Below are 12,556 nucleotides of genomic sequence, written 5' to 3'. Positions count from 1 at the left end.
TTCCTGTAGTCTCAGGACTTCTCCAACTATACAGCCCTGTAAGAAAACTTCTAGGTTAATGGCTAAAAGATTCTCCCCCGTTAGGGACACCCAGAGAGGTTCACAGAGTTACATGAAGAAGAGGAGAGGGAGGAGGGAGATAGTGATGAGCAGGAGGAGAAAAAGGGGGACTGAAGAGGAGAGAGACAGATCTACGCAGCTGTCTGTTCCCAGAGTGTTCTCAGTAGCCCAGTCACCTACAAAGATTCACAGAATTGGATTGGGAAGAGAAGGGGAAAGGAGGAAATAGAGGTGTTCTGAGGTAGAAAACAGAGAGTCAAGATTGGGAGAGAATATCTTCAGTTTAAAAATAGGGCTTCTCTTCTTTTTTTTTTTTTTTTTTGTAAGGTTATAGTGTATTGAAAATGAAAATTAGGTTGTAGTAGAGGAGTACTAGAGGACTTTAAAAGAAATAAGAGAAAAAGAAAAATAGAAAATAGAAGAGAAAAAGGAAAGAACAAAAAAGAAGAAAAAAGAAAGAAAAAGAAAAAAAAAAGGAAAGAAAAAAAAATTTTTTTTCCCCTAATTAAAAAAATCATAAAAATCTATGGAAATGAAAGTTAAGGAGTAATGGGGGAGTAATAGGGGATTTTAAAGGAAAATAAAAGAGAAAAAATAAAAAAGAAAAAATAAAAAGAGAAAAAAAAAAGAGAAAAAAGTAAAATTATATCTAGGAGTTTCTCTGGAGCTGTTGCGGTCAGTGTGGGTTCGGCTCAGTTTCAGATAGCTCCTCATTCCGGCTTACGCTTCTCGATATCTACAGGCCCCTTCCGGTGTAGTCGGTGTTTTCTAGAGGGATTTTAATCTGTTGCACCAGTCCCTTCTGAAGCGGTTCCCTTTGTTTATTTGGCTTCTGTTTGCCGGTCTCTTCAGAGCCTCATTTCCGCCCTGACACAGGTGGGCGGAGGTGGACTCTTATTCAGGTAGCTCGTTCCCGTCGCTCTGCGGGGAGGGGCTGTTGCTGTGGGGACGGGCTGGCGCCGCGGGGACGGGCTCGGGCTGCCGGGATGGGCTGCTGCTGCTTTCTCCGTCTGCGCTGCTCAGGCTCCCGGCTGTTCTATATGGAGCGCGCCCCGCGCTGCGCGAGGTTCCAGCCCTCGGGTGTTCCACAAAAGCGCGGAAGGAAAAGCTGCGCCTGCTCTCTGTGCCTTCCCCGTCAGAGCGGTCCAGGCAGCCAGGGGCTTGGTGGGCGCACTCTCCCCAGGTGTGGCGAGACCCCTCCCTTCCGCGGACCCAGTCTCAGTTTCCGCTGGCGCCAGTCGGGTGCGCGCGCCTTCTGCCCTCCGCGTCCCCAGCCCCAGTCCCCGCCCGCGCCGGTCGGGTGCCTGCGCCCTGTGTCTCGCCACGACCTTCCCCTCCCCCCTGCCTCCTGCCTCCGGCGGGGCTGGGCCGGCCGGCAGCCTGCGAGCTCTTCTCTGGATTTTCTCGGTCTCTTTGTTCTGCGAACGGCCGGCAGTGTGTTCGGGCCGGTTAATTTACTCTCTCTCTTTTGGTCTCCCACAGTTCAAGTTGGCAACTCACAGAAGCTCCCTCCGATTGTCCTCAGGGCACTCAGCCCCGGACCCTACCCCAAGCAATGCCGCCTAAGACTTCCCGGGACGGATCTCTGTCCTTAGCTCCTTTGTCTCACTTTTTATCTTTTATATTTTGTCCTACCTCCTTTCGAAGACAATGGGCTGCTTTTCTGGGCACCAGATGACCTCAGCTAGCGATCAGAAGTTGTTTTGTGAAGTTTGCTCTGCGTTCAGTTATTCTTTTGATGAATTTGTAGGAGAGAAAGTGGTCTCCCTGTCCTACTCCTCTGCCATCTTGGCTCCTCCCCTCATATTTTCTTTAGAAAGGAATAAATTTTATGTTAATACAGTACATGATTCCATTAACTTAAAGGTATACATTGAGATCGAAAATTTCATGAAAAAAGTTTTACACAATTTCATTTAATTAAATAAGGCAACCAACCTCTTAAAAATTATTAATTATATTAATAAAGAAGTTATGTATGAGATACATATTAACCATGAAGAAAATCTATCATCCATACTAGGACTAAGGACAGAATGCATGTGTTTTTCTGCTAAGGCTTCTATAACAAATACCACTGACTGACTCAAGAGAACTGAATTAATTCTGGAGACTGAAAATCCACGATTAAGGTGCTGGCACAGTTGATTTCTGGTATGACCTCTCTCCTTGGTTTCAAGGCTCTTTTTACTGTATTGACATGTAGTCTTTTCTCTGTGTGTGCCCCCAGTGCCTCTTCTGCTTCTTACAATGACATCAATGCCGTTAGATTAGGGCCCCGCCCTTTGCCCTCATTTCACTTTAATTACTTCCTTCAAGGTCCTTATGTTCAAATGCAATCATGATGGGAGACAGGGCATTAGTATATAAATTTGTGTTGGGGGCACACTGTCTACAAAAATATTGTACCACAACACTTTTACTTGGTATGGTTTGATCATATTTAAAGTACTAAGAAATATAACAGAAAAAAAGTTGGCTTTTATCACGCAAATGGTATTTATATTTTCAGATAATTTGATATAGATAAACTATAAAGTGTTGACTGAAAGGAATTTCAAAACTCAAAAGTTGCTATTCTTGGGTATCTATTTTTTATTTGGCACATGTATACTTGTTATATCATCTTGATAAATTGACACTTCTATCAATGTATGATGTCCTTCTTTGTGCCTTGTAACATAATTTGACTTACATTCTATTTCTTACAATATTGGTATAGCCTGTCCAGCTCTCATTTAGTTACTATTTGTATGTAATATTGTTTTACACCCTTCTGCTTTCCAACTATTTGTGTTTTTAAATAAAATACGGGTCCCTTGATTACAGAAAATAGTTAGACCATGCATTTTTTTAATCCATTTCAGCAATCTCTGCCTTACATTGGAGATCTTTATCCTTTAATTATTTGTTTTCTACATATCATATATATTTTGTTGCTTTACAGTTTCTTAATATCTCCTTTTGTGTTTTCTTTCTGTAGTGTACACTTTGTTTTCATTTCCTTCCACATTTTTAAATTTTTCATTTAAAGTTATTTTCTAATGACTATGTTAAAGATTATAATTAACTGCTTAACATTTATAATAAATTATTTGGGTTAATGCCACCTTAGCATCAGTGGCATACAGAAAATGAGCTCTTATACAGATCTATACTTCTTTCTTGATGTTTTGCTGTCATCATAAATTACATATTTATATATTATATACCCATTAACATAAGTTTATATCTATTTTATACCTTGGTCTTTTACGTCACATAGGGATAAGCAGAGCGATTTTAAACAAGAAATATAATAATTGATTTTGCATTTAGCTATGTAGTTATCTCTGCCAGCGTTCTTTATTTCTTTGTATGGCTTCAAATAACTGTATAGTGTCTTTGTATTTACACACAGAAGATTCCCTTTTGCATTCTTGTAGGGTAGGTCTACAAAAAACAAATTCTTTGAAATTTCGTTTATCTGGATTTTTTTTTAATTGAAGTGTAGTTGAATTACAATTTTGTGTTAGAATCAGGTGTACAGCAAAGTACTTCAGTTGTGTGTTTATATATATGTGTCTATATATATATGTATACTCATTTTTCAGATTCTACTTCCTTATAGTTATTGCAAAATATTGAGTACAGTTCCATCTGCTATAAACTGTTTTAATTTCTTATTGATTTTGAAATTTTGCTCATCAGATATGGAATTCAGTGGGTTATTTTGTTGCTATCCAGCAGTTTAGGAATGCCATACCACAGCTTGCTGGTCTCCATCATTTTTGCTAAGAAATTTACACTTAATGTTGTCAACAACTTGTTTGCGGTAAGTAGTTTCTCTCCTTGTGATTTCAGGGTACTTTTCTTGTCTTTTGACAGTTTGATCTGTGTGTCTCAATGTTGTTTTCATTCTTCTTGGAGTTCATTACATATCCTGTTTGTGTAAAATCATTTCCTCCACCAAATTTGGGAAATTTTCAGTCATTGTATCATCATATACTCTATCACTTTCTCTTCTCGCACTGGGACTCCTACTCTGCATATGTCAGTAAGCTAGATGATGTCTTAGGCCTTTTATGCTTTTTTTTTTTTTTTTTTCTTTTTTGTCTCTACTGGTGTTTCTTTCTGCTCCTAAGACTGGCTAGCTGCAATTGATCTCGCTTATATATACACTTTAGTCTTCCTTATATCTCCTACTGAAATTCTCTAATGATTTTTTTTCTTAAAAAATACTTCAAAGTTCTCCAACTATTTTTAAGTTGCTTTCTTGATTTTATATTTATTTGATTGCTATAAGCTTTTGACTTTTTTCAAGAGTTAAGCGAAGCCAATTCTGATCATTTTTTGTTTACTTTTACTGTGTTTTTAGAGAGACAAACCTATACAACCATTATGGACCTTTTATATTTTTCAACTCCAGAATTTTTGATTGGTTCCTTTTTTATAGTTTCTGTGTCTTTATTTATATCTATGCTTCTTGAGGCATTATTTTATTATATCCTTTAGTTTTGCCCATAGTTCCCTTTACCTCTTTGACTATAAGACAATAGAGTCTTTTTATAGTAAGTCAAATGTCTATACTTCCACAGAGACAATTTTGGTTAATTTTCCTATAAGTGGGGCTTAATTTTTTTCTTTTTGACATGCTTCATTATTTTTTGTTGAAACCTGAACATTTTAAAATTTTATGACTTGTTAATTCTGGTAATTAGATTCTTCTGCCACCTTGAATGTTTTTGTTGTTGCTTTCTTTGCTTTTTAATTGGTTTTTTAGTGAGTTTTCTAGTCTATGTTTGTAAATGTATTCATTGGTATGTGTGATCTGCAGTCTCCCTTCTTATCTCCTGGTTAGATAATGTTGGCAGATGTCTTTGGATGCTTAGAGACAGAAGCAGGACCCCAAATTCTTAGTCTCTGCACATTAGCTCTGTGTTGCAATACTCCTTTATCACTTAGCTGGACAGTTACAATGGCTTGCTTACTCTTCACTTCCTGTTTGTGCAGAGCCTAAAGATCAGTCTGAGGTAAAAGTCTAGGGTCTTCCCATGTTCTTTGGCTTGTTCTTAACATAAATCTTTCTCTGGGCATGGGCATAACTTTCTATATGTCCCAATACTCATGTGAGATTTTCAATGCCATAATTCTTCAAAGACTTTTCCTTCACAAATTTTCCTCTCAGACTTTTGACAGTCTGTTATTGTTTCTCAAATCATAATCATTTGCTATATGCAGCAGTGGGTTCTTCATCTACCTTCCACATTTTTCTGAGAAATGCTCTCTGTGTAGCCACTTTTCTGCCCTGAAAAAGTTCTGGATCAGGTGAAGCAGAGGCAAGTGCTTTTGTCAGTCCTATAGGTAGTCGTTAGACTAAAACAGATACAAATAACTATTTGAGAACAAGATCAGCATTGTTTCCTCTGGAATCAGGGACCAGAATGCCATACTGGGAATATTAGTTTTCATTTCAAGACCATCTTGGAGCCAGGAGGGAGGTAGGACAAAGGTAAGTAAAACTAATTCAAAGCTCCCCAACTATTTTTAAGTTGCCTTCTTGATTAGGCTTTTACCTGGCTGCTATAAGTCTTTGTGGCTTCCCTGGTGGCTCTGCGATAAAGAATTAGCCTACATTTGCAGAAGAGGCAGGTTTGATCCCTGGGTTGGGAAGATCCCCTGGCTAAGGAATTGGCAACCCATTCTGTGAAATCCCATGGACAGAGGAGCCTGGCGGGCTATAATTCATGTGGTCGCAAAAGAGTCGGACACAACTTAGTGACTAAACAGCAAAAATAAGTCTTTGACTTTTTTTTTTTTTTTTCTATTAAGAGATTTTAAAAAAATAAAGTTGACTCTTTTCATTCACTTTTACTGCGTTTTTAGAGGGGCAACCTCTTGGAACTACCTACTCCACAATATTCACTGACATCAAACACAAACCTCTAGCATACGTTTTGCATTAAACATACATCTAATACTATTTGAATGAAACTAATAAATTCTCCAATATTTATGTGAGGGTGTGTGTCTGTCTGTCTATGTGTGTTTTGTTCTTTGTGTTCAGTCCTTCAGTTGTGTCCAACTCTGCAAACCCATGAACTACAGACTGCAGCACACCAGGCTTTCTTGTCCTTCACCATCTCCCAGAGCTTGCTCAAACTCATGTCCTTTGAGTCAGTGGTTCCATCCAATCATCTTGCCCTTTGTTGTCCCCTTCTCCTCCTGCCTTCGATCTTTCCCAGAATCAGGGTCTTTTCTAATGAGTCGACTCTGCAACAGGTGGCCAAAGTTTTGGAGCTTCAGCTTCAGCATCAGTCCTTCTATTGCCAGAAGGAGGACATTTTCCAGGGCCTAAATGGGGTTCTTGTCTAACACTCAGAAATCAATTGCCTGAGGAGACACACGTGCTGACAAAGCAAGAGATTTTATTGGGAAAGGGGACCCAGGTGGAGAGTAATAGGGTAAGGGAACCCAGGAGAATTGCTCTGCCACATGGCTCACAGTCTCGGGTTTTATGGTGAAGAGATTAGTTTCCGGGTTGTCTGACCAATCATTTTGACTCAAGAGCCCTTCTTGGTTGTGTACACAATGCTCAGCCAATATGGATACCAGTGAGAAGGAGTCTGGGACTTGGTCAGACAGATGGTTTCTCCTTTTGACCTTTTCCAAACTCTTCCAGTTGGTGATGGTTTATTAGTTCCATGCTTCTTACCAGGACCTCCTGTTGTAAAACAACTCATGCAAATGGTTACTATGGTGCCTGGCCAGGCTGGGTGGTTTCAGTCAGTGTGCTTCCCCTAACAACTTCCCTGTAAGAGACTTCATACTTATGATGCTTCTTGGGAATTGGGGTGGAGGTCTCTTTCTTCTGTAACTTCTTCCTGCTTTTCATGGGCATAGTCTTGCCTAGCAGAGTAGAAGTCTCTCTCTACTGATCTAAGTTGAGGTATTCTGTATCTGAAACCGGCTTCAATCCTTGTAGTAACAGCGATTTAGCCTGAAACTGTTGGAGCCTTCCAGAGATGAAACAGACAGGAGATCTAAGAGGATGGTCATCACTTGTCCCCAGAAAAAGAAGGCAAAACTTGGGGCGAGGCAATAGGGTGTTGTTCCAGGAACCTTGTGCTCAGCCTGAAGTTACCATCTTCCACCTGGGTGGGGTCCCAGTCCTGTAGAAGAACTCAAAGATATTTTTATGCATATTCCTTGTAGGAACCAGGATCTTGCCGCAAGGCTGCAGCACCGTTTGATAGTTTCTCCTCTGGTTTTGTATCCCCTCCCTTCTCTGATCAGCAACTGTTTGGATCTGCCTTTTGAAACTCAGGGAAGATTAAGGAGGCTGAATAAAGTCTATATTCTACAAACAAGAATGGGTAACTATATGACTCTGATAACTTTCTGTCAAAACGGGGAATCTGACTGCCTGAGTTTAGAGAATAGACACTGACTTGGAAGTATTTCTGAGTTCCAAGTCCTAGATCTGAGTCTTATATAATTAAAATCTCAATCTCTTGGTCTGCCATTTTGATGTAACAGACCTGATTAGAAGTAGTTGGAGGAGTGACAACTGGAATTTTGATAGGCAAAACAAATCTCATTTCTTTTCAGAAAAACAGGCCTGAAACCCAGGTTGGACCTGCACTGTGGGGAGACTTGTAGCCAGGCAGCCAGTTGCCTAGCTTAATAAAAAGTAAGGTTGTAGTTACTAGCTGCAAGCAGACATTGCTTTGAGAACGTCTGGTGGCATCCAAGTCTGACATGACTCAGAAAACTCAGGTTTTTTAGCATTACAAGGACTAACCAAAAACTACATCTGTGGTGTCACCTAATTATTTCCTTAGATTTCTGAACCATAGATACTCTATTTTGGCTTTTAATTGCAATATTTTCCTTAATAGCCAAAGGAGATGTCACCAGCAATGATGTCAGTGTTTCTCTAGGTATGAGAAGATGCAAGAATTGGGACTTATAAAATTTTCTACTGAAAAGATCTAACTATCTGAAGGCCTGTTCTGCCAGTTTTCCCCAGAACACAGAGTGCCTCATTCCTGATTTCCACTCAGAATACCTTTCAGGGGGGTTGAAGGTCAGCAGCTGCACTGGGCATGATTTACTCGTTGCACAGGTAGATGGCAAGTGTCAGTTTCCAGTTGGAAGGGCCCCTTCTTGGTCATAAACTTCGCCATAATTTGGTGGGAGGTGGGGTACTTCATGACCATTTCATCCCACAGTGCTAAGAATATTCATTCTCAGGTCTGGCAAAGATTTTGTTGATAGGGCACTCAATGTGCTGTCACTGGACTAGGACATAAAACAGTATCCAAAATCCTCTGGACCACCTGTCTTACTAGCCTCTTGATCCAGGAAAACATTCCCTCTTATTGCTTCTTCCTGAATCTAGACTTACACTGTTACAATCATTGATCTCATATGGAACTATATATTATTTTTCAGAGGCTCAGTCACACATTTGGCAGTGTAAGAAGCAGCAATTTTGTAAAGCAGGTGAAATACAAATAAGATAGCCAGAAGTTTTAGTAAAGTCATAAGCATGACTTAAGCTAAGTGCTTCTGTTATGTGTAGCCCAATATATCCCATTTCATCTGACTTAGTCTATTCTGCATGAATCCTTGTCTTCCAGGGAAATTATATATTGGCACTGTCTATTAGGCACATAGCCCAGTTACCTAGTGTTACTAGACTGATTATCCTTAGTATAATTTAATTTTTTCCACATAGAGGAGACTTTAAAACTAAATTATTGTAGTATGATGTTATCTATATAAATCCACCCCATAATTTGATGAGATTTTTCCCTTTGATAAATTTTGCTTGTTGCTCTGATTAAGGCAATGCCAAAGAATGCAAAATCTACCGCAGAATTGCACTCATCTCACACGCTAGTAAAGCGATGCTCAAAATTCTCCAAGCCAGGCTTCAGCAATACGTGAACTGTGAACTTCCAGATGTTCAAGCTGGTATTAGAAAAGGCAGAGGAACCAGAGATCAAATTGCCCACATCTGCTGGATCATCAAAAAAGCAAGACAGTTCCAGAAAAAAATCTATTTCTGCTTTATTGACTATGCCAAAGCCTTTGACTGTGTGGACCACAATAAACTGTTTAAAATTCTGAAAGAGATGGGAATATCAGACCACCTGACCTGCCACTTGAGAAACCTATATTCAGGTCAGGAAGCAACAGTTAAAACTGGACATGGAACAACAGACTGGTTCCAAATAGGAAAAGGAGTATGTCAAAGCTGTATATTGTCACCCTGCATATTTAACTGAAATTCAGAGTACATCATGAGGAATGCTGGGCTGGAGAAAGCACAGGCTGGAAAAAAGATTGTCAGGAGAAATATCAATAACCTTAGATATGCAGATGACACCACCCTTATGGCAGAAAGTTAAGAAGAACTAAAGAGCCTCTTGATGAAAGTGAGGGAGGAGAGTGAAAAAGTTGGCTTAAAGCTCAACATTCAGAAAACTAAGATCATGATATCCAGTCCCATCACTTCATGGCAAATAGATAGGGAAACAGTGGCTGACTTTATTTTTATGGGTTTCAAAATCACTGCAGATGGTGATTGCAGCCATGAAATTAAAAGACGCTTACTCCCTGGAAGGAAAGTTGTGACCAACCTAGACAGCATATTAAAAGGCACAGACATTACTTTGTCAACAAAGGTCTGCCTAGTCAAGGCTATGGTTTTTCCAGTGGTCCTGTATGGATGTGAGAGTTGGACTATAAAGAAAGGTGCGCACAGAAAAATTGATGTTTTTGAACTGTGGTGTTGGAGAAGACTCTTGAGAATCCCTTGGGCAGCAAGAAGATCCAACTAGTCCATCCTAAAGGAGATCAGTCCTGGATGTTCATTGGAAGAACAGATGTTGAAACTCCAATACTTTGGCCACCTGATGTGAAGAGCTGACTCATCTGAAAAGACTTTGATGCTGGGAAAGATTGAGGGCAGGAGAAGGGGGTGACAGAGGATGAGATGATTGGATGGCATCACCAACTCAATGGACATGGTTTTGAGTGGACTCTGGAAGTTGGTGATGGACAGGGAGGCTTGATGTGCTGCAGTTCATGGGGTTGCAGAATCAGACACGACTGAGCAACTGGAACTGAATAGAAGAAAACTCAAATTTATGGCCAAGGTCAGAGGGGCATTATTAGTTGACCAGGTGTGTGGATCCCTTCTAGTAATATCAATAGTGACCTCAATATGACCATGATTTTTCTTTTAAGGTAAAGTTTATCAGGGCCAACCAGTTAAAGCCCTGGAATAGAGACATTCACCATGGTAACCCAGAACTAGACACAGGTAATTGGCCACAAACCCAACAGTTGGATTGATTTCTAAAACTAGCATAGGATCTTGCCTATGATAGGAAAACATTTGATTTATATGCAAGGGTCCAAGAAGTCAAGAAAACATTATAAATGATCACATTTATCAGATCCAGCATCTTGGGCAAGCCTTCTACTTCTGGTGTCATCTTTTCATCCTAGTCTAGTGCAGTTTCCTCCGTTCCAGCATCGTTTTAAGTTGAATTTATGTTAGCAGCTCACTCTTTAGGCTAGGCTGGTATAGGGGCCTTTGGAAGTGGGAATTGATCTTGAGCCAATTTCCTTTCAGTGTTATTGTGCATGAGCCAGTTAAGAGTACCTGATTAAAAGGGTCCTTAAAAAAAAAAAAAAAAAAAAAAAAAAATCCTTCTATCCAGGTTGGAGAAAGAAAGAAAGAAAGAGAGAGACAGAGAGAAAGAGAGAAAGAAGGAAAGAAAGGAAGGAAGAAAAAGTGAAGTCGCTAAGTCGTGTCTGACTCTTTGCGAACCCATGGAATAATGTAGCCCACCAGGTTCCTCTGTCCAGGGGATTCTCATCCAGGTTGGAGACAGTCCCTTAAATTATGTCTTTTTCCAGTCCTGGTTGCAGGTCATGAGGCATCTGATCCTTGTCCAAAGATTGGTGACTCAAATAAGTTTCAGAAACAAACAGGATGTTCTTTAAGAATTCAATTGAATTTTACGTTAATATTACATATCAGCAAAGAACTATCCAGGAAATGAGTCTTAGTAGATACAGACTTCCATTAACAAACTGGGATTTAACATTTATTGAAATATCTTTTTCTCCCTAAAATTATCCTCATTTTTACCAAATATAATCAAATTAAGGCTAGTTAGTTTGCAAAATAGGTCAGTTCTCAATAAATTTGGCCTGATGATTTATATAACTATAAATGATTGTAGACTTTTTTTTTTCTTTTTCTTTTTTAATTTTATTGGAGTATAGTTGATTTACAATATTGTGTTAATTTCAGGTAAGATCATGGACTTTTTGCTTTGCTGAAACTTTCAGAGTCTTAGACTGAACTTTTAAACAAAACCTTTCAGGGCTGGGAAATTCACACCAAAGGCTTATGACAGACTTTGCCTCACAAATCTAGGTGAATTCTTCCATTTTCAAGGTCTCAAAAATTCCTTGAGATTTCTGTACTTGTTAGTAAGATAACCTTCCTAACTTACCTGATAAAGTTACCAGAAACCTAAGAGTTCCCAATCTCTGGAGGAGTCAGAGAGCAAAATATAATTGTTTCAATTTGTTTATAATGTATAATTTTACCAAATCATTGTCATAATTAGTTTGAGGGAAAGGTTTTTCCTACTCCTGGTAAACACAGATTCAAACCCATAATTTTTTCAGATAGAAACCATAAAAGTTTTAAGCATATTCACTGGTTCATTCAGTCCTTGTGTTAACCTTTGTGAAGTCATCACGTTTCTCATTAGAATACCAGAACATATCAGATTTTTAGGAACTCCATAAAATTTCTAGGATATCTATATTAGTAACTTTACCATACAGTATAACCTGAGAGGATTTATCACTCATTTGTTAATATTTCCCATGTAATTTAACCAACCAAATACAACAGTTAGTTTAATATCTAGTTTGGGGATGTTTCAGGGGCTCTCTGAAGCACCACATAGTTAGCCAGAGGTCAAAAGAACTTCAGTAGAAGTTGATTTAGGAAGTTTCATACAAAAAAAAGTCAATCAAAATGGTCTAGAACATTTGGTCAAATTTAGCCAACACTGGTGGGTATGTCATTTAGCTTGCTCATATGTCACAATGGGTGTATATACCAAGGCTCAAGGTCTCATGAAAGTTGACTCTGATATCTTGAACCTAGTTGGGTCTAACCAATTTTCTTATGGTTGTGTAATTTCTAACAAAATCCAGTTATCAAACTATTTATAATCCAATTTTAGAAAATCCTGATAATGTATAACTCTTTTCAGTATTTTTTTCATACCCTTTTCTCCTGAAAATTCATCTTAGTTTCTCTAAAGTATTTTCCACAAGGAGGTACATTTCTTGTTGACCAATTTGTAACAGAATACAGTCTTATTTGACCTCTAGTAAACCTCGGAACAGCAGAGGTAGTATACTTATTGATGGTTCTAGAGACAGGTCTATGTTATCAGGCGTTAACTTA

Source organism: Dama dama, chromosome 14, assembly GCF_033118175.1.
Source record: "Dama dama isolate Ldn47 chromosome 14, ASM3311817v1, whole genome shotgun sequence".
Lineage (NCBI taxonomy): Eukaryota > Metazoa > Chordata > Mammalia > Artiodactyla > Cervidae > Dama > Dama dama.
Note: the sequence above shows the minus strand (reverse complement) of the source record.